Source organism: Ursus arctos, unplaced genomic scaffold (genome assembly GCF_023065955.2).
Source record: "Ursus arctos isolate Adak ecotype North America unplaced genomic scaffold, UrsArc2.0 scaffold_15, whole genome shotgun sequence".
In the NCBI taxonomy this organism is placed as follows: Eukaryota; Metazoa; Chordata; class Mammalia; order Carnivora; family Ursidae; genus Ursus; species Ursus arctos.
In genome coordinates, this window is record NW_026622819.1 from 47,440,650 (window position 1) to 47,460,327 (window position 19,678).

Sequence of the window (19,678 nt, forward strand, 5' to 3'; positions counted from 1 at the left end):
AGGAAAATAACCGGTTTGTCTATACTAAAGCAAATAGCAAGCCTTTGGACCTCCCAAGTGCTCAGAAGCTCTGATCCCTCTCCTACTTTCTCTTTGCTTCTTCATTCACAATCCCTTATCCGCCAGCCTGTGCTGTGAATTTCATGGCTGTAGCTTATGCCAGTAAAAAGCCTTTCATGCTCTGCTAATGTGGCATTTGTTTGGTAATATGCGGGAGAGAGCATTAAAAATAAATCCAGAAATGGCATCTTATAAATTTGGATTTTCTGTTCTCATAATTTATAGGAGTTCATGTTAGAGAGCACTGTCTTATGCATAAATACAATTTCTTTGTGAGCTGATGATGGAATTTATATCAAAGGGGGTCGAACATATACTTCATGAACTCAGCAACCGCTATTATAAGCTATTTCATGTATAACTGGAGACAAATGATCTCTCCCCCTGTTTGTCTTAACTTAAAATTCAGTTGGTTCGCTCGAATTCATTTCCAAGGCACGGGAGTGGGGGCAAGGAACCTAAGATTTATACACCTTTAATATAATCAATTCTAAACATATCTTAAGACAAATAATTTAAAAATCTATGCATCATGAAACACCTCTATTAATTTCAGGATACTCAGTTTGGTGAATTTTGATGTGATTGTGGGTTTATGTGTTTAAGATTTAAAAAAAAAAAAAATCCGTCCTCTCTTTCCTTCCCCCTCAGAAAGAAATTTTAACAGGAACATTTTGAAATAAAATCCCACAAGGAAACAATCCCCTTAGACAATTAAACTGGGAGAAGGTCCCCTGAGGGCAGACAAAAAAAAATCCGTAAAAATAATTGCTGTGCTGGGTCTCTGCTGTATTTTGGCTGAGTGTAAGAAAAGACAGCGGGTGCCTGTGCACTCATGGAAAACACACACACACACACACACACACACACACACACACACACACACACAGAGTAAGTGCGTCCCTCAACGGAGCTGGCTTGTGACACTGTTGTGTATAACTACCTGGCCACACTTGGGGCCTTTCTGGCAAGCAGCCGTGATTTGGAGACTGTAGGCAATATAAAATAACAATCAGGTCATTTACAAGGTTCTGCCAAATATTAACCTTCTATCCAATTCTCCTCCAACCTTTCAGAGCCCCTAATGTGAACCAGGCCAGCTCTCACATCACTTTACAATATTCTGGAATGGGGGTGGCAGCAGTGGGCGAGTGGGGGGAGCTGATACACACTTGTTACAATATTTAAAGGGGGTGTGTTTATACCAAGATAATGATGTGGTTTGTTGTTTTGTTTTGTTTTAAGTGCCAGAAAGATTGTTTAATTGCCCTCCTCCTCCTTAGGGGAAACTCAAAGGTTAATTCGTCCAAGAAAGTGGGGTTTGCATTTGCCTTGAAGATAACAGAATTACTGGAGCTGTGGTCGGGGGTGTAGGAAACTGTGGTTTAAGGCCAGGTGGCCGAGAGTGTTTTGGCAGGGAGGACTGAAGTTATGGTTTTGTGTCCGTGTTAGGGAATTGCTTTGGACGAGAATCATGAAATACTGCGTTTAATGCCACACTTAGGAGCACACTCAGACAGTTAATATTGTGTTAATATTTATTTTTAACATAGTATAGTAATTATTTTTAGCACTTTAAAGAGATCATAGATTGGACCGTGACCTCCACTTCTTCACTTCTCATTTTTTTAGTAACCACGTTTGGGCCCTTACCATGGGCCAGAACACCACAGTTGACATCCATTACAGTCTTATTTAATCCGTATGATAACCCCTAGAGGTGGATACTGTTGACATCTCCATTTCAGAGATAAGGAAATACTTTTCCCAGGTCAAATCAGCACTGAATACAGAGCTGGATGCAAATTCCCCTGCCCTGGCTGACCACAGTTCTGGACACTATGTGCCTTCTGTTTTAAGAAAGCATGAGCCAATCATGCCTGGATCTCTTCTGCAGTCATTTCTGGTCTTTGCTTTCAAATGCCAAGGAGGCAGAGGCTTACCGAACTAGTCTGAGCCATGTCACAGAGAACTATACTCAAATCATCTGTGATCACCATGGTTCAATAGGGGAATCATTCCCAAGTAAGTCCCTCTGTTTGAAGAATGGATTTTATTCATTCTCTCTCCCTGCTGTATAAATCCAAGCCAAGTTTTCCTTCCCCCTCTAAAGACTGAACATACCTTCCTGCTGAAGGCCTTGGAGAACTTCAGTGCAATTTCCAGCTTGAAGCTAGGCCAGGGGAAGGCTCGAACAATAACAACAGCAAAACTGGTCTCTCCGGGTCTTCTCTGGAAATCGGTATGATTACTACTTCATTGGAAGTGGGGTGACATTTCTTGTCAGCCAAGACACTACATCTTACATTTAGTTAGTCTTCTTTGAACATACGTCTTTCTTTGTGGGGTGGAAGGGGGCAGGGGGAGCCAAATTCTTTTGCAAATGGAGTGTTAGAATAAACAGCTCTGCTTGAATGTTGGGATGGTGTTTTAAAGCGAGTACCAATGTATGTAGTCAGGAGACCCAGTTTTAACAGCAGGGCTGTTATTTTAACAATAGGTTACCAGATCCATTGGGCAATCCAACTAAAAGCCCATATTTATTTCCCTAATTTTATAAACATTTAATAGGTCCTTATTAAACACATCAGCCAGCATGATTTAATAACACAATCAGTCTAGAAGTTTAAGAAAATTGAAAACAGGATTTGAATGTAATGCAGCCACAATTACTGGAGATTATAGGGAATCATTCCCATATGTCTCCAGTGGAGAGCTGCTAATCTCTGTTTGCGTGGAGGTGATTTCTTTTGGAACCCTGCCCAGCCTTCAACAGCGCTAGTGCTGAACAAATTAGATTTGAAAGTCCCCAATTTTATGACTAAGGTAATATACTCTGTGAATTTAGAGAAACACTGAGTTCCTATTTTCACTGGCTCTCAAATGCTGGACAGAGACCTTGATTTCATTTAGTTTGGCTCCATTTTGAATACGGTCATAGGTTTGAAGGGGTCAGCATATGTTTTTGTGTGTCTTTCATAGATACGCTAACTCCTCTCCACCCATAATGCTGAGGCATTTGCATCATGGCTCAATGAATGACGGCAGATCTCAAGAATGTGCTGCAATTAGACTTGGAAGACAGCCTGCTGAAGGGGCCTGGGGACCCACACCCCCTCCTCTCTGCTTTTGAGCCCCCACCCATTGCCTGTCCTCTGCTCATGGGCCCTCTGAGGGGCTTTTTGTAGGCCCAGAGAAAGACAACCTGTAAATTAGGCTTTGTTTTTCTCTCTTTCTTAGCTTTTAGGAAAAGGGTGGGTTCTTTGACTCTGGGTGAAACAGCAAGGGTCAATAGGCTAAATATTAAAGTTCTAGGGGCTACAGTGTTAGGGACAAAGCTGAAAGTAGATTTTCTAGGAGCCTGGGATGGGGCTTGACAGTCTCTACCTTGATGTTCTCTTCCCATCCTGTCTCGGCTCCTGGTAGAACTACCAAAACATCAGAACTATGACCTCCCGTTACTCCCAGTTACTTCCTATGGGCCAGCATGTTGTTGTATTCATGACTTTAGACCTCTCCATAACCCGATGGGGAGGGCATCACCAATCACACTTTATAGAAGAGGCAACTGAGATTCTATCAACTTCAGAACCTTGCTGTGGTCACAGCAAAGCAAGGATTCAAACCCAGAGGACTTTGATTCCAAAGCTCCTATTCTGAATTGCTATTTGGAGCTTGCTTCCAACACTGGTGAAGATAATGAGACGAGTACAGCGCCTTATGTGTGTGTGAAGAAAAAGGATGTTTTCCTAGACATCTTCCCATTCAACCCCAGAGTTCTGCTTCACAATCTCTTCCTAACCTTTTTTTTTCCCCCTCTTTAAAATGGTTTCTTTAGCTTTGAAGATAGGGAAGCAGCAAGAGGAGGAGGAGTCAAAGGACTAGAGAAGGAATTTGGGATAAGATTTAGAAGTGTTGCACAGCGTGCAGAAAACAAGAGGAAATGAGATTATAAATTCTTAAGATTTATTGACCACTTACCATGTGCCAGGCAGTGTTCTAAGCACCTTTCTTGCATTTCCTTTCATTTTAATCCCCCAACAATCCTGTGCAGTAGTTCTATCCTAAATGAATCCTTATTCTAACCACATTAAAAAACTTGTTCCAAGTTACTCATCTAGTAATTGACCGCATAGGGCTTTAACCTGGGTATTCTGGGTCCGGTGCCCACTCTCAACACTGTGCTCTGACAGATGTATATCCAGTAGTCCCTTCACTCCAAGAAATACAAGTGAGGAATTCATGTTACTTTTAGGTCAGTTTTTGTTTTATGAACTATATTTGTTTGGCCTTCTGTGGACCCCTGTCTGAAGGCCTCTGTAGACTTATCTAAGCAGAGTGGGATGAAAACACTTATGAGCTGATTGTGCAGTCTAAGTCCACACCCTCCTCCCCATCACACACATACATACGCTCACACACTCACACACACACTCTCTCTCTCACACACACACACTACAGCTCACAAACACAAACAAATCCATTACTATATTATTTAGGTTATATGTGCCAAATACTAAAATAGAGTGAAGCAAAATTAAACCCTTCAGGCAATCAAGAACACCAGAATTCTCCATTCACCTTCCATCCTAGCAAGGGGTTCGATGACTGCCTTAAAGGCAGAATGTTTGCACACCCAGACATCTGCGTATCGACTTTCTTTTTGTTCTTTCCTTTAGTCCAGAGCAGTTGGTCCCCAGCTCCTGCATGCAGTAGAATTACTCTACAGAATCGAATGCAAAACCAAAGATCTCCACTGAACATGCTGGGCACTGAGGGCCCTGCCTCTTCTGCAGACCGAGCCCACCCCAGGAGAGAGCTGGTTCTATGGCCAGTGCTTTGAGGCTTTTGAGGAGTCCCAACCACTTCCTTCTCTGGAGTCCTTTACGCCAACTCTGGGAGGTAGCCGGTCTGGAGCCTGGCCTGGTGAGTGGTCCTATTTACATTACCATTTCATTGATGGTGACACCAGCACAGGGAAAAGCCCCATCTTAGTCAGATGGTGCTGGACTCTAAAGAGAACCTCAAACCCGCCCTGAAATACAGTTCCTGGGCCACAGAGAGTAGCATAGCATCTTTTATCAGCATTCAGCTTTTACCATGCATGACCCAAACAGCTTCTAGAGCCACTGAACATAGCAGCCTGAGTATCTAACAACTTTTTAGAAGAAATAAAAATAAGTTGACTGTCTGAGAACAAATCCAGCTAAGCAGATAGATAGGCTTTTCTTTTTTCAAAAGACAATGCCTTCTTGAGGCATTCATCCCATTCTATCACTCACTATGTTATGTAATCAAAGTATTCCAGTGTAGATTTTTCACCAAATCCTCGGCATTAATTCTAATTTCATTGCGTGGCTCAGTGGTTATAGAGTATGACCGCTCCAGGGCCAGCCTGCCTGGCTTTGAATCCTCACCCTGCCAACCGTTAGCTTTGTGTCCAAGGCAAGTTGACTTCTTCTCTGTGTATCAGTTTTCCTGTCTCTAAAATGGGGACAATAATGGAATCCACCTCCTGAGGCAACCACTTAGCCATTTTTGCACGTACAGTTTAGTGGTATTAAGTCCATTTTCACAGTGCTGGGTAACCATCACCACCATCCATCTCCAGAACTCATTTTATCTTGCAAAGCTGAAGCTCTGTACCCGTTTCTCTCCCTCCCTACAGCCCGTGACAACCACCCTTCTACTTCCTGTCTCTCTGAATTTGACCACTTTAGGTACCTCAGGTAAGTGGAATCATCCAGTATTTGTATTTTTGTGACTGGCTTATTTTACTTAGCTTACCGTGCTCGAGGTTTATCCATGTTGTAGTATGTGTGCGAATTTCTTCTTTCTTTGTAAGATTGAAGAGTATTCTATCGTATGTATATACTACGTTTTAAATATCCATTCATCTGTTTGCAGACACTCGGGTTGCTTGCACATTTTAGCTGTTGTGAAACAAGCTGCTATGAACGTGGGTGTACAAATATCTCTTTGAGACCTTGTTTTCAATTATTTGGGGGGATAGAGAAGAAATGGAATTTCTGGATCATATGGTAATTCTGCTTTCAGTGTTTTAAGGAACTGCTATCCTGTTTTCTACAGTAGCTACACATTGAGCACCCCCACCAACACATCACAAGACTCTAATTTCTCCACATTCTCACACACCCTTGTTATTTTCTGTTTCTTTGATGGTAGCCATCTTAATGGGTGAAGTGGTATCTCATTGTGGTTTTGATTTGCATTTCCCTAATGATTAGTAATGTGAAGCGTCTTTTCATGTACTTATTGGCCATTTGTGTATTTTCTTTGGAGAAATGTCTACTCAAATCCTCTGCCTGCTTTTTAATTGGGTTGTTTGTTTTTTTGTTGGTCATTTGTAGAGAAAGACATTGTCTTCCAGAGACTCATTTTATGGAGGAAATTTTATTTACTTTTTTCATCAAAAAAAATAAATAAAGGAAATATTCTTAGCAGAGAGGAAAACAGGAACTATAAAGTTATTTTTGCAACAGGTTGACCTAAACTCTCCCTTTTCCTAGGAGTGGCTTACATAAAGGCCTCGGGTTAGCAGGCGCAGAGAGGGCCTCTGCTTTGTGCAGCCTCCCCGCCACCCGCAGTGCCTGAGCCTGTGAGGTCCAGATGCTTCCTGGGCCCCACCACTTCCAGGTGTCCCTCCAGGCCCAATGGTAAATGGTAACTACAGGGGGGACCGTACTGGGCCTGGCAGCTGACCTGTCTCCCAGCCTGGCTAACTCAGGTGGTTCTGGAATGACTGCAGTGGAAGGGCATGCCTCGCATTCACTGAACCATGCCCCATCCACCCTATAACTTGAGACACTGACTCCTTCAATGCACCTTTTCACCTCAGAGCATCAGCCTTGATAGCCTTTCTTTTTGAGAGTCTTTAGATAACTTCTAGGTGAGAACTGATCTGGGTCACTGCACGTGACGATAATATCCTGCTCTGCTCTCCCAGCTCAGCACTGCGATAAGAGACCAGGAGAAACAGAAGATGGGTTTTACTAGAACCCAAAGGCTCCCATTTCTTTCATGTTCTTGCTGCCTGTACTAACGTTTCAAAACCCAAGGCCCTCCTGGCACCAGCTCCTGCTTCCTTCCTTGGGGAATGGCAGGATTTCCCTCTTTGCCCTTATCAGATAGATCACTTTGAATTTCTTGCCTTTGGCTTCCTTTATTTAATGCTGTTTAATTCTATTTTACCCCTAGCCTTCTACCCTTAATTTAATATGCATTTACTCAATCATAGGACTGGATGAGCTTGCAATGAAACAGAAAGAGGTCAAAACATGAAGGGGTGTAGTGTACAAAGAAAAATGGATAACTTTTGTCTCTTCCTTTTTTTTCCATTGAGGATGAGGGCATGGGGCTGAGGACCATCAAATGTCTGGCAGGAATCTGTGAAAATAACATTCCTGTGGTAATTCCCCCTAATATGCAGTGACCTGAGAACATTTCAAGCATTTTATTTTCATGTCTGCTCCAATAACTGAAAACAATTTAAAGAAGCAAAATTTCAGGGCCAAAAATTTTTCAAAGAGATTTTTTTTTTTACCTCTAGCTTGAAAGCAAATTGTAACTTTCTAAGCAAGCAAACAAAAAGAGCTTTTATGCATATCTGATTAGCTCATTTCCTTTGATTTTGGCGAGTGATGTCATTTGGGCCCAGCTGTTGGTATGCTGCAAATGATTTCCCTTCCTGGTGTTTCAGCAAGTCATTTCTGCCCCTAATGGAATTACTTTGACTGGAACCCAGCATTTTTCATGGTTCACCTCTCCTATCAGCTGATACCCAGGACTCCTCTGGAAAGAATGAGGAAAGGCCGCAAAGGCATTGAAGTACCTGGAAAACAACACTTTTGTGTAGACTGTTTTCGCACAGTTGTTTTTTTGAGGCCTGTTTCCAATGCCTTAGCTTCTTGATTCATCCAATAAATAATACTGAAAGTCTGAAGTAGATGGAGGGGGCTCTGAATTCAAGGGTCCTGGGTCCTCAGAAACAGAATGGGCCATCCCCTTTTTGCTTCAGGGCTCCCAACTCTGCTGGAGGCAGAGGTGCAGGGAAGGCATGCACCAGGCCGTGCACAAGAACATTGGCTTTCAAATTCTGCTGATCCCAGCCCAAATTCCAGTGTTGCACCTTGCTAGCTGAGTATTGGAGGCTTTGTGATTCTCTGTTTCTTACGGGTAAAAAGCTACTGAAAGTGAGCCCAGATAATGGGAAAAACTCTGCATATGTGGGGGCAGGGGGTATATAGGAAATCTGTACTTGATGCTCTATTTTACTGTTAAACTAAAACTGTTCTAAAAAATACAGTTTTGTTTTTTTTTTTAAGTAAGCACAGAGGGTTGCTGTGAGAGCAGGTCTGAAAGGTGCTCAGACCCCTATGTAGTAACATGGTAGGCATTATCTGCTGCTTCTGGTTATCTAATAAACTGGTTATTACATATCTAGCTAGGGCTCCTCTGCTGGGTAAGGGGTTTTCAACCTAAGCACCGTTGATATTTTGGGCCATTTAATCCCTTGTTGTCAGGGTAGGAGGTGTCCTGTGAATTGTAGGGTGTTTGGCAGCACCCCAGAATCCCTTGTCTCTCCCCACTAGATGCTAGTAGTACCCCCCCACACACACATCTACTCAGTTGTAACAACCAGATACAGCTCCAGACATTGCCAAATGTCTCCTCTGGGACAAAATTGCCCCTAGCTTAGAACCCCTGTGCCAGGTTAAGGGAAAGACAATAATCAATGCATTTGATGGCACGTCCTTCACTGTCAAGGTGAAAACTCTCTGAGTGTTTTGCTCACTTGTCTCTATAGTACTCAAACCCAACTGCTCAGGTGAATCTCAGAAGCACATCTGACTCCTCTCCCCCATCCCTGACTTCTAATTCTCACATCTGGAATGCACTGTCTCCCCCCCAACCTCCTGTCTGAACCATTCCTAGCTTCCACCCTCACTGTCTTCAATAATCAAGCTTTCTCACTCCTTTAAACCTTCTAAGTCATCTTCTCTTCCTGGCTTCTTAGTCTGCTATTCAATGCAGCACCTAATTCTGTCCTGACTCTGCAACAACTGCCTTGGAGACAAGGGTTTTAGAGCAGGAGGGGACAATGCAAATCGTGTGACCCAGTGGCCCTCTGGAGCAAATGAGGAAATGAGGGCTCCCAGCGCCCAAAGACTTGCCCCAAGGTCACAGTGCTGGTTGATAGCAGAGCTGGGCTTGGAGCCTTTGCCTGACAGCCATTACCCTGGAGTGCATCATCCCAAAAGTTGGTCTCTGTGTCCAACCTGTGCCTTCATCCATGAATAGCATCTCCATTTGTAGACTCTTTAGCCAGTGTAAACTCATCAGCCCTTCAGAGATAATCAGAAGTGTTCCCATGGATGTTTGGTTTAAAAGCCTGTTCTTCCTTACTCTCCCTGTTTGCACTGAACCCCGTTTAAGCTCAATAGTCGGAGAAGTGGTATAAGCTGTATAGTTCACCAGCTTAAGCCTGCATTAGAATTATGTGGAAGGCTTTTACAAACACACATTGTGAGGCCCCGCCCGTGGAGTTTCTGATTCTGAGTTTCCTGGAACTTTGCATTCCCAGGTGATACTGGCATTGCCAGTCCTAACCTCCCTTGGAGCTCCTGATAGACGGGATTAAGAATCTGGACTTTAGAAGGGGATAACCCTGGTTTGGAGCTCCTGCTTCAACACGTGAGACAAGTGGCTCAATCTCTTTGAGCCTGTATTCTCATTTGAAAAATCAAGATAATTAGAAGTACCCATTAAAATGTACTGCTATTTTTCATTAAACATAATATCTTCAATTTCTGGCATTTATCAGCTCTCAGCACGTGTTCTGCCCAGAGGAGTAAAAAGGGGCCAATTTCCTCCCATTTGTTTAAGCTGGTGGCTTAAGAGAAAATCGCAGGTCAGTCGAGCTCAGGGAATGTGTTTCGTGTGGTTTGGAACTCTGCAGAAATGACTGGATTTCTCTGCCATTTCTGTAGTGGGCAAAATGGACTTTCTCAAACTCCCTCCCAACCCCCAGGCCCTGTTGAACAGGTCAGAAGAGAGTAATGAGTGCTTTACAAAATATTACTTGATAATACAATACTATTTATTCAAGTTTATTCTTGATTTGAAGCCTCTTTCCTGATCATCCTTTGTTTCTGTCAAAATCCTCATGTTTTCCTTCCAGTAGGCACTTTCTCCCTCGCTCTAGCCCACATGGATAGCTCCCTTTTTTGACTTGTCTCTGTTACCTAATTGCTACTTAACTATATGCAGCTTGCTTTGAAACGTACTTGTCTAATGAGTGCTGTCTCCACATCTCTTCTCTCCAATTAGAGTAAACATTCTTTGAGGAAATGACCTTTGCTTCCCATTTCTTTTGAATTCCCCCCAAGTGCCTGGCATCATTCTATGTACAGTCAAAAGACAAATGTTGGTTGAATGTCTATTATATAGTTTGCATAGAATTAATATCAAAGCTTCAACCGGGATGTGGGGGAAAAAATTTCCGACATCTTCTACATCTTTTTATTTAAAATGTAGGTCTCTTCATTGTCTGGGTTGTCGGTTCTTGCGTAGGAGGGATTGGTCAAACAAACTCCTGACCGCTCAAGTTACTGCCTATGGAAGGATAACTCCTAGGGTGAATCGATACATAACATATTCCTCTGGTAGTATACTATAAAATCATTTGGGAAGAGGAAATCACAGCCTTAGGAAACTGAAGCATGTCTGGCTTTCAATCGCCATATCACTTTGTGACTAAAATTATAAAAGCATTATGCTGAGTGAGTTGCCCAGCCTTCCCAATTTAAATGGACCAACATTAAACTCTTTAAATAATAAAACCCAAGAGTACTGGGAAGTAGAGCGGAAAGGAGGGAGTTGAGAAATGAGACGAAGGCATCCAGTCCCACTAAAGTATGGCCATAAAATAAATAACGGGCCTGTTGGAGTACTGTGGTTCAACTCGTATTTTCTCTCCCTTCCCAAATGTGCCTTATTTTAATAGCATAGTGATTCTCCAAAGATAGGTTTCCCTGGGGAGAAGTTGGGGAGAGAACCATGACCATGGTCTAAAATCTTCCAGTAATCGGGAGAGGGCTCCTTGTCGTATTTTTTAGCTAGCATATGTCACTTTGGGAAAACTACTTTGTCTCTTTTCATTGTATTCCTCACTCACTCATTATTGCCACATTCTCAAAGAGGACTGGGCATACCAATCCCATTCGGCTACCAGTTGTGAAGAAAGACTATTCAGCAAGGGGTGGGGCTCCTAAAGGAGACAGCTGAATGGAGGTGACAGGGTCGTGGATTTGCAAGAGGCCGCTTGACTCTCCTACGATGCTCTTCAGTTTTCAACTTGGACTAGTGACTGTCAATCATGGGTCATGGCACACGTTGGCATATGGCGTCACAAGCCACTACGCACAAGGTACAGCACTGGTGAGTGACTTTGTCTTTATAAACCCAACTGGAATCAAAGACCTTCCAGGACAAAAGTCACTCTCATGCATATTCAGATGTACTTTCTGAGTGGGGTTCAACCCATATGCATATGGGAGTGAGAGTTGAATGTCTCATGTTGAAAGTGATTTTAAAAGACTGATAAACATCATATTAAACATTTATATCCCCGCCCTGTGGCCCCAGAGGGTATAATATAGCAAATAAGACCTAGGTCTAAGGAATTCCTGTTCTGCCATTCACCATCAATGTGGACCTAGGCCAAGCTATTTAACTTTGGGAAATTTTAGATTTCTCATCTGAAAATCTGGAAAAGAAAATCAAGCTCAGAAAGTTGTGAAGATTAAATAGGACAAAGTATGTGCCTGTACATAATAAGCCATCAAATGCTACCAGCTATCAATATTATTATTATTAATATATACCAGATCCATAACAATGGACCTAGCACATAGTGAATGCCTAATAATTCTTAGGTGCTGATTTTTTCATTATTAATTTTCACAAAATTGCAGAATAGGGCATAATTCTGACAAGCTCAGACCTTATGTTAGCAGTTTTAATTTCTGTCTCTTCTGTAGATGACATGGGAAATCAGTCAGTAGAACTGTTCCTTTAGTGGATAAAGAAACTTTTCTCTTAAACTTTCTTTATTTCTTCTGTGCTTTTCATCCAGGACTTCTCCTTTATCAAGAGAGTATGTGTCCAGTAGATAGAGCACTGTGCTTTTGCAATAAATGCCACTATGTAAGCTTCATAGTTGTCAAATTCGTGCTGCATTTTGTTTTAATGTAAACTGAAGTCAGTGCAAGATGTTTACTTAAAACAAAAGATATTTGTTTTGCCACTTTTAATCTACCATCTAGGAGTAATTCTGAATGTTCTTAAAAATCATAAAAACTGTAAAATATGGTGAGTGTTCTCTTTGCACCAACCATGATATTAAGTGCACTCCATGTGTGAGATATTTTCATCTTCAGAGAACGGCCATGTGCATTTGGTATTTACTGCTAACCCATTCTCCATATGAGAAAACTAAAGTTGAAGGGCCATTGGATAGGTTGTCCTGAGCAAGTGGAAGAGCTGGATCCCATACCTGTTGGATTCCAGAATCCGTGAATTTAACTGTTGCAGGGTCACTCTTTAAAATTTTATCAGGAATAGTTGTGTGCCCGCCCTGTAGTTCAACTGGCCTTCCTGACACGGCATTTTGTTCTCCTAGACTGTAAGCTTTTGGAAGACAGGAACCATGTTTTATTCTTCTTTGTACCTTCCTTCTTCCTTTTGATGTGCCTAGTGAATTCTCAAAAAAAAAAAAAAAAAGGCTCATTAGATACTTGTTGGGTGATTTTACATTCCCATCATTGTCAATTGCATCATATAATTACTGCAAATGAATTTTAAAAGCAAGTTACTGCTATTCTTTTGGGGGATACAAATGGATACCATGAAAATAGTTTCCAAGTTCTTAGATCATAGAACATTATCTGTACCTAAACCCCTCAAGTGGAGAAAAGGAAAATTTGGAGTTGCCTTTTTTCTTGATGCTTCAAACTTCATTTTCAAGGTATCGGTTGATTAACTCCCAAATTATACCATGTGTCCAATGTCCAGTAATGGGCAGCCTCTGATGTGTGAACGAATTTAATTGTGGGCCCAGATGCTACTTTCAGGAGTAATTCACTTGTGATTTGGGGAGGTGGTCCCACACCGATCAACTGGGAAGGAGAAAATTATAGTGATATGTTGAAAGCAATCAGTGCCAGGGAAGAGGGTGGCTGAACTATTTCTGCCAGGATGCAGGATGTTTTATGGGATTTAAAAGAAAAGCATACTGTGTGTACTTCCCTTTCTAAACATCTGTGTTAGCCATATCCCCACCTTGCAGAACACTAGGAAAGAACCAACATGAGCCACTCAAGAAGGAAGTGGCTGTGTTCTGTCTTAAGTGGAAACTTGAACTTAAGGTCTCCCTCAAATTTTGCCCAAACAAAACTAAAAATGTTAAGCTGTTGATTTGCTGACATATGATCCTTGTTTGTTTGGGTTTTTTTTGTTGTTGTTGTTACTTTATTTACGAAGGTGTTAACAATGTTGCTATATCCAGATTCTTTTTGTTGCAACTGACATAACTCAAATTGTTATAAGCAGTGAAACAAACAAGAAACTTTCAATAAAGTGTATGCAATCAAATAGACCAGCGTAGATATGACTTTACCTATTGCTGGATACAAGGCTTAAAGGATGTCACCAGGAACCTGGTTCTCTCTCTCCATTCTCCAGTGATCTGTCCCTCGATGCTGGCTCTTTTGTCAGTCTCCACACACTACTGGAATGGCTACAACAGTCTCAGGTCCTACGTTCACTCTGATTCACTTCCTAGAAGGAAAAGTTGATGGTTTATTTCCAGAACTCCTACCCAACATCTCGCTGCTGTGATTGGGTCATTGGCTCATCTCCAAGCCAATCACTATTGTCAGGGCTTGGATTGTGACAAAATGATGATTGATGCCTGCATACATGTTTCACCCCAGAAGCCAACGGTTTTGGCGTTACCAAAACAGATAACCATGATAAATATTAACACCCATTATTATTGCCATGTGTTGAGGGCTATAGATCAGGCATTACCTAATATTACCCCCCACTGCCTCTCGTTCATTCATTTATTCATTCAGAAAACATTTGTTGAGGTCCAGTCATGATGAGCAAAAACAAACATGGTCTCCACTCACAGTTTAGAAAATTAATGTATTACAAGGTAAGTATGACCATCTACATTTTGCAGATGGGACAACTGAGCCTTCCCAGAGTTCTGTCAGTTTCAGTTATTTCCGTTCCTGATAGAATTACAATAACTAAGTGAGAAACAGATCCAAACCCAGATCTCTATAGCCCATGTCTGTGATTGCTATGCTGCTCTAAAATGTTTTGCTTTGGGGAATAATCTGCCCCAGGCTAATATATCTTTATTTGTGACCATGACCCCCCCCCCCCCGCGTCATGAGCATTATTTCATGATAAAGAAGAGGGGGGCAGAATGTGAAAGGTCCAAGGAATATGTGTTCTCCCACTCCATCCCATACTGATAAGTTAATATTAAATTCTTTTGACTTCTTAACAAGTAGCCAGGAACTACCAACTAGCTTTTGTGAACGTGTTTTCATTTAACATTATGTTTCTTCAATGTTTTATAAATAACAACCAATCTGGTGTCAGATAATTGGTTCTGTGAGAGCATCTTTGCAGCTCCTTTGGCAAGATCAGCATTTTCAATCTTCTCTGGCTTCCAAGAATCTGACAGGCCAGCGAACACTACACATAAGGAAACTGAAGTTTGGAGAGGTTAATTGACTTGCCCAAAGTCCCTCCGCTAGTGAGAGGTGGAGCAGGGGCCTAAACCACCTCTTCTTTTAATTCCTACACAACACAATTATTTCCCGAACTGCTGTCAAATATCATGACATTTGGTCACAACTTTATTTTAAATATCTACTTTAGTCTTATTCTAAGCAACAGTATTTGTCAGTTTGTGTTCCTGGGTGTATATTTTTCTAAGACACATTTCAATAAGCATACAACTATCCAAAATGTAAATATCTGTCCATGAATCCCTGAACAATCTCTCATGGGCCATTAGCAGCAGTGTCTGACACACTGAGAAACCTGTTCTATGCTATGCAATTTCCTCACCAGTTAACCGCCTCACAGTTTCAGGGCCAAGGCTTAGGCTTATAGGCAGGCAATAGGCAATTTCCATGGAAAGTTGTTTTTTCTATCTCCAGGAAGAGACATAGATGTACCAGCTGAATGGAGATGTGATCATTTTCAGTTCCTTCCTGTCCACTGCCAGCCTTCCCAACCCCAATCACATCTCCACACTCTGCTTACTTCCTGTCTTTGCTTGTGGGTGAAACACACCTGCTATTTAAAGGCTAACCCAACTTTTCAAGCCACACTAATATTTGATGGCTTTTTATTGTTTTGCAACTTGCACGAATTTCTGTGGTATACTCCTTTAATGGCCGTCACCTGGCATTATTGTTCAAACTAAGAAGTATCTATTTTAGAGAGCAACTTTAACAGCAGAGCTATTGCCACCTTCCCTTTATTTTGTTTTAATTATGTTTGGCTTCCCGTAAGTTTTCCTACTGATTTCTGAAGTTCTGCTACCCTCATAAGCCACTTAAGGATGAAATTCAGAGCCCAAAGTGCATTTTTATCCCTAGTTACTTGGAAGGAAGGATTAGGTAAGCTATCTAATACCTCTCTGTTTGAACACAGGTAATGGGAGGAAGAGAAAAGACCCATTGCATGAGCGCATTCCTTCACAAAATTCAAGCTCTTAGAGGCGGCTCATTTGTTTTACCATTTAACAATGAAATTAAGGAAGTCTGTGTTTGTCCTCAGAGTTATTCTTGGCTACCATAATGCTCAGAGAGACTGAGGATATTGGATGCTAGTATGCCTTCTTGAGGGAAAGAAGTTGCACATTTATCCGTTTGTTTTTTATTCTTTCTCATGAAAGAATCTATCAAACTTCAAACTAGCGCTTCCGCTCTCCCCAACTCCACATCAGGATGTTAACCAGGTTACAGACTGCCACTGTTAACTTCAGTTGGAGTTTAGATCTGTTCTCCTACTGTACTAGACCTCAACTCTGTTGCACGTTAAAATCACCTGAGATGAGTTTAACAAATACTATGCTCGGATCTCAGACCAACCAATTAAACCAGGACCTCTGAAGACAGAGCTCAGGCATCCTTCTAAACATCACCGGGGGACTCCAGTGTGCACCCAGGGTGGAGAACCTCTCTTCTTCAGGCCCCTGGCTTCCAGGGTCCCTGTAGTGGCATAGTTAGAGGCAGTAAGGCAGGTGTGGGGTTGAATCCCTGCTTCACTTGCTAGCTGTAACACAGGGCTATTCATTAAGCATTTCCAAGCCATAGTGTTTCTTTTATAAAAGAGAGATGATCATGACTCTTCCTTGTGCAGTTGTTTTGGGGTTCGGTAAGATGAAGCATGTACGGTGCCCCCCACTTCTACTGCAGGAACCAGCTAACTAGTCTTTCTGCCTTCGATTGTCTCTTCTGCTCAGTTCATAGCTTATACCAGTGAGTTTTCCCGAAGCACGGTACCCATGCCCACTAAGAAAGAAAAAGCAGCCGTGACATCTGGGAACCGACCTGATGTATATAACTAGGACTCTGTGTTGTTAGGAGTTGGCCTGGAACTCAAAGCTGGGCCATGATGTCCTTCTCACCAAACATTAACATCAGACAAGGTCACTCTGTGATCATAAGGAAGTGAGACAAAAAACAAGGCCACCTCATAATTTTGACTAAACATGAAAACAGGTAACTGTGCAAACAACAAAGATACCAGACACCTCCTTCCTTCAGTTAGTATGAATAACAGCTACTTCTTTACCTATTACTGGGTGAGCCTCACTCTAGTCTTCTTTCCTTCTAGATAAAGTTTATTAAAATAATCAATTACAGAATTATACCCCCTTCCTGACAGCACCTGATCCAGAGTAAACCCCTTTTCTTTCAATTCCAAGGCCAAATCCTGTAAGTCCTTTCTTTTTTTTAATATAATTTTATTTTTTTTAAGTTCCATGATTCATTACTTGCGTATAACACCCAGTGCACCATGCAATACGTGCCCTCCTTACTACCCATCGTCAGCCTATCCCATTCCCCCACCCCCCTCCCCTCTGAAGCCCTCAGTTTGTCTCCCAGAGTCCTTTCTAACTCTTCTTACTGAGAAGCCCCATGGTTCCCAATAGTATGCATTCTCCCCCATGGCAAAGAGTAATAAACCCAACTACACGTGTACTCCTGGAGATCTTCAGCTGGAAGACATTGGCACCAGTCTCTTGTTTGAAGTCCTGTAATCCCACTCTGATTTAAAAACTTAAGGACTGTTAACTCACCTTTATATTGCTCTGAAAATCTTCCAGGCATTTTTCACTCTGTCCTGTGTTACCTATCTGATCCCATTTCTCATCATTCTCTGGTAGGGCCTTTTGGGAGATTTCTTCTTCTCTCATGCTTTTTTTTTTTTCCACCTTGCTTTTGGTCATGTCATTTCTGTACTTTCTTCCCTGATTTCTTCCTCTACTCATCCATCCTGAAATAATAATAATTGAGCACTTGCTGTGTTAATTAACATTAGCTAAGTTTCCAAAGATAACCGTAAGTTGATTCATTAAGTCTGCACAACAACCTTTGAAGGAGCTGTTATTATGTTCATTTTACAAATGAGGAACAGAGGTTAAATTATATGTTCACATTCACACAGTTAGTATGGGGCAGAATCAGGATTGAGAAATATATTGATTTATCTTCCTAATAAGGTTGTTATAAGGACGAATGAGATAATGCAAGTAGAGAGCTTAATGTTGTGGGCTTCCCAGAGGCGTTCCTGCGCTTAACCTGGCTTCTGAACCCCTATCTTGCTACTGAAAAACCTTCTATAGTCCTCCTACAACACGAGGCCTGAGTAAATATTGTACATACTTGAGTGTATCTTGCCTTAACTCATTCATGTGTAGAATTCTGTTTGCCCCGAAATTCAAGCAGCCATTTGGAGCTTGTCTGAGTCATTTTCGCCTTTCTATTAAGAAAAGTCACATTAATTGTCTGCTTATTGATCAAAAATGATCCAAGGATTGCTCCAATCCTAGTGTGCTTTATCAAAGATTTACAAAATGCTAACACTCAACTATCTGAAATTGACTTGAAGATACCTCACACATAGAGGGTGTTCAGGAGGCCCAATACATAACTTAATAAATGTTATAAAATTATTTTATTATAAAATAAAAATTATTTTTAAATTACATAAGATACATAAGTATTATAATATAATAAATAATATAAAGACTTTATAAAATATTGCAAACACCCACTTTGAGAAACTGAATTTTCAGGTGACAACTCTTTGCCAGGTTAATTGACTAATCAGTTAAAAATAAATGATTCACGGTTCTCTCTTATAGGCTCAGAATTTGTATAAGACAATGAGTTGTCTTCTTTTCTCTTTAATGTACCCGTCAAAATGTAAATGCTTCTGCATTGCATACTTGCTGGGGATTCATGTCGTTTTCTGTTTTGTTTTGTTTTGTTTTGTTTTAAATACGTGTTCAGGAGGCTCTTTTTGATATTTGTCTTGAAGGCACACAACTCTACCATTAGGAGCTTACACCCTCAGGGATGGACTTGCACCTCGAAGGAAAAGGGATTTCAAATGAGGTTGAAATGGAACCATCTCAGTTACACAATTTTAATGAGAGTAAGGAGCACTGAAAGAGAAAACTCCTTAGAACATCATTAGAGTCCTGGGCCCTGGGGTTCTGTTTTGGGGAACCTGGGGCTTAGAAGATTCTGAAAGGATGGATATGTCCAGGTGTGCTGAACTTACATTATACTGCTTCCCACTTTTGTGGGACAGGGAAAAAAACCAAATGGATTCATAGCACTCCTCTTTCTTCACTCACTATGGGGCATTCTGTCTTTGTACACTCAGTGTTTCTCTCACCTGGCTCGCTAAGGAGAACTCCAAGTTTATTGGCTGAGGCTTTTTTGATGCTTAAGCCATGCAGGAGAGGGCAGGGGGGGAAAGCGAGGAATGGAAGTCTGGTTTGGAAAAGGACAAAATTCAATCAGGGAGAACAGAAGAGTGAAAGGAAGGATGGGTGGGAATGAACCCCCACCACAGTCTTGCACTCACAGCTGGGTATCAAAAAAGTACTTGATTTAGGAGTTGAGAGTGAGAGAGAATTTGGGGGAGATTGGGGGTCATCAGTGTGCAAGACATAGAATAACATCAATGGGGAGAGAATATTTTCAGTGTGTTTTGCAGAAAAATTTACTTCTCCTTCTGTCCTTTGAGAGTCATTAAGGATTTGAATTTTTTATGTTCTAATGGATTTTATAGCTAGCTTATGTTGCTTGACATGGGGTGCTGCAATTGGACCTGGCTACTTTATATAAGCCCCTTATTCTGGGGGTCACATATGTTAGGTTTCATTCAACCCATAAGTAAGCCTGGGTCATGTTCAGAATGTGATGATTAGTTCATGGCACTCTGTTTGAAGAATCCTGTAGCGCAACTTGAATGCAGCCAGGAA

The 19,678-nt window shown here is 41.5% G+C and overlaps 1 long non-coding RNA gene across 2 annotated transcripts in view; it reads left to right on the forward strand.

Annotated features, from left to right (window-relative positions):
• The window catches only part of LOC113264031 (uncharacterized), a 309,361-nt gene that overhangs the window by 216,212 nt on the left and 73,471 nt on the right, over positions 1–19,678 (forward strand). For both annotated transcript variants that reach the window (XR_003319512.3, XR_008959229.1), the window contains exons 4-5: positions 4,740–4,986; positions 5,729–5,789. This is a non-coding gene — a long non-coding RNA (uncharacterized LOC113264031). The remainder of the gene's footprint in view (positions 1–4,739; positions 4,987–5,728; positions 5,790–19,678) is intronic.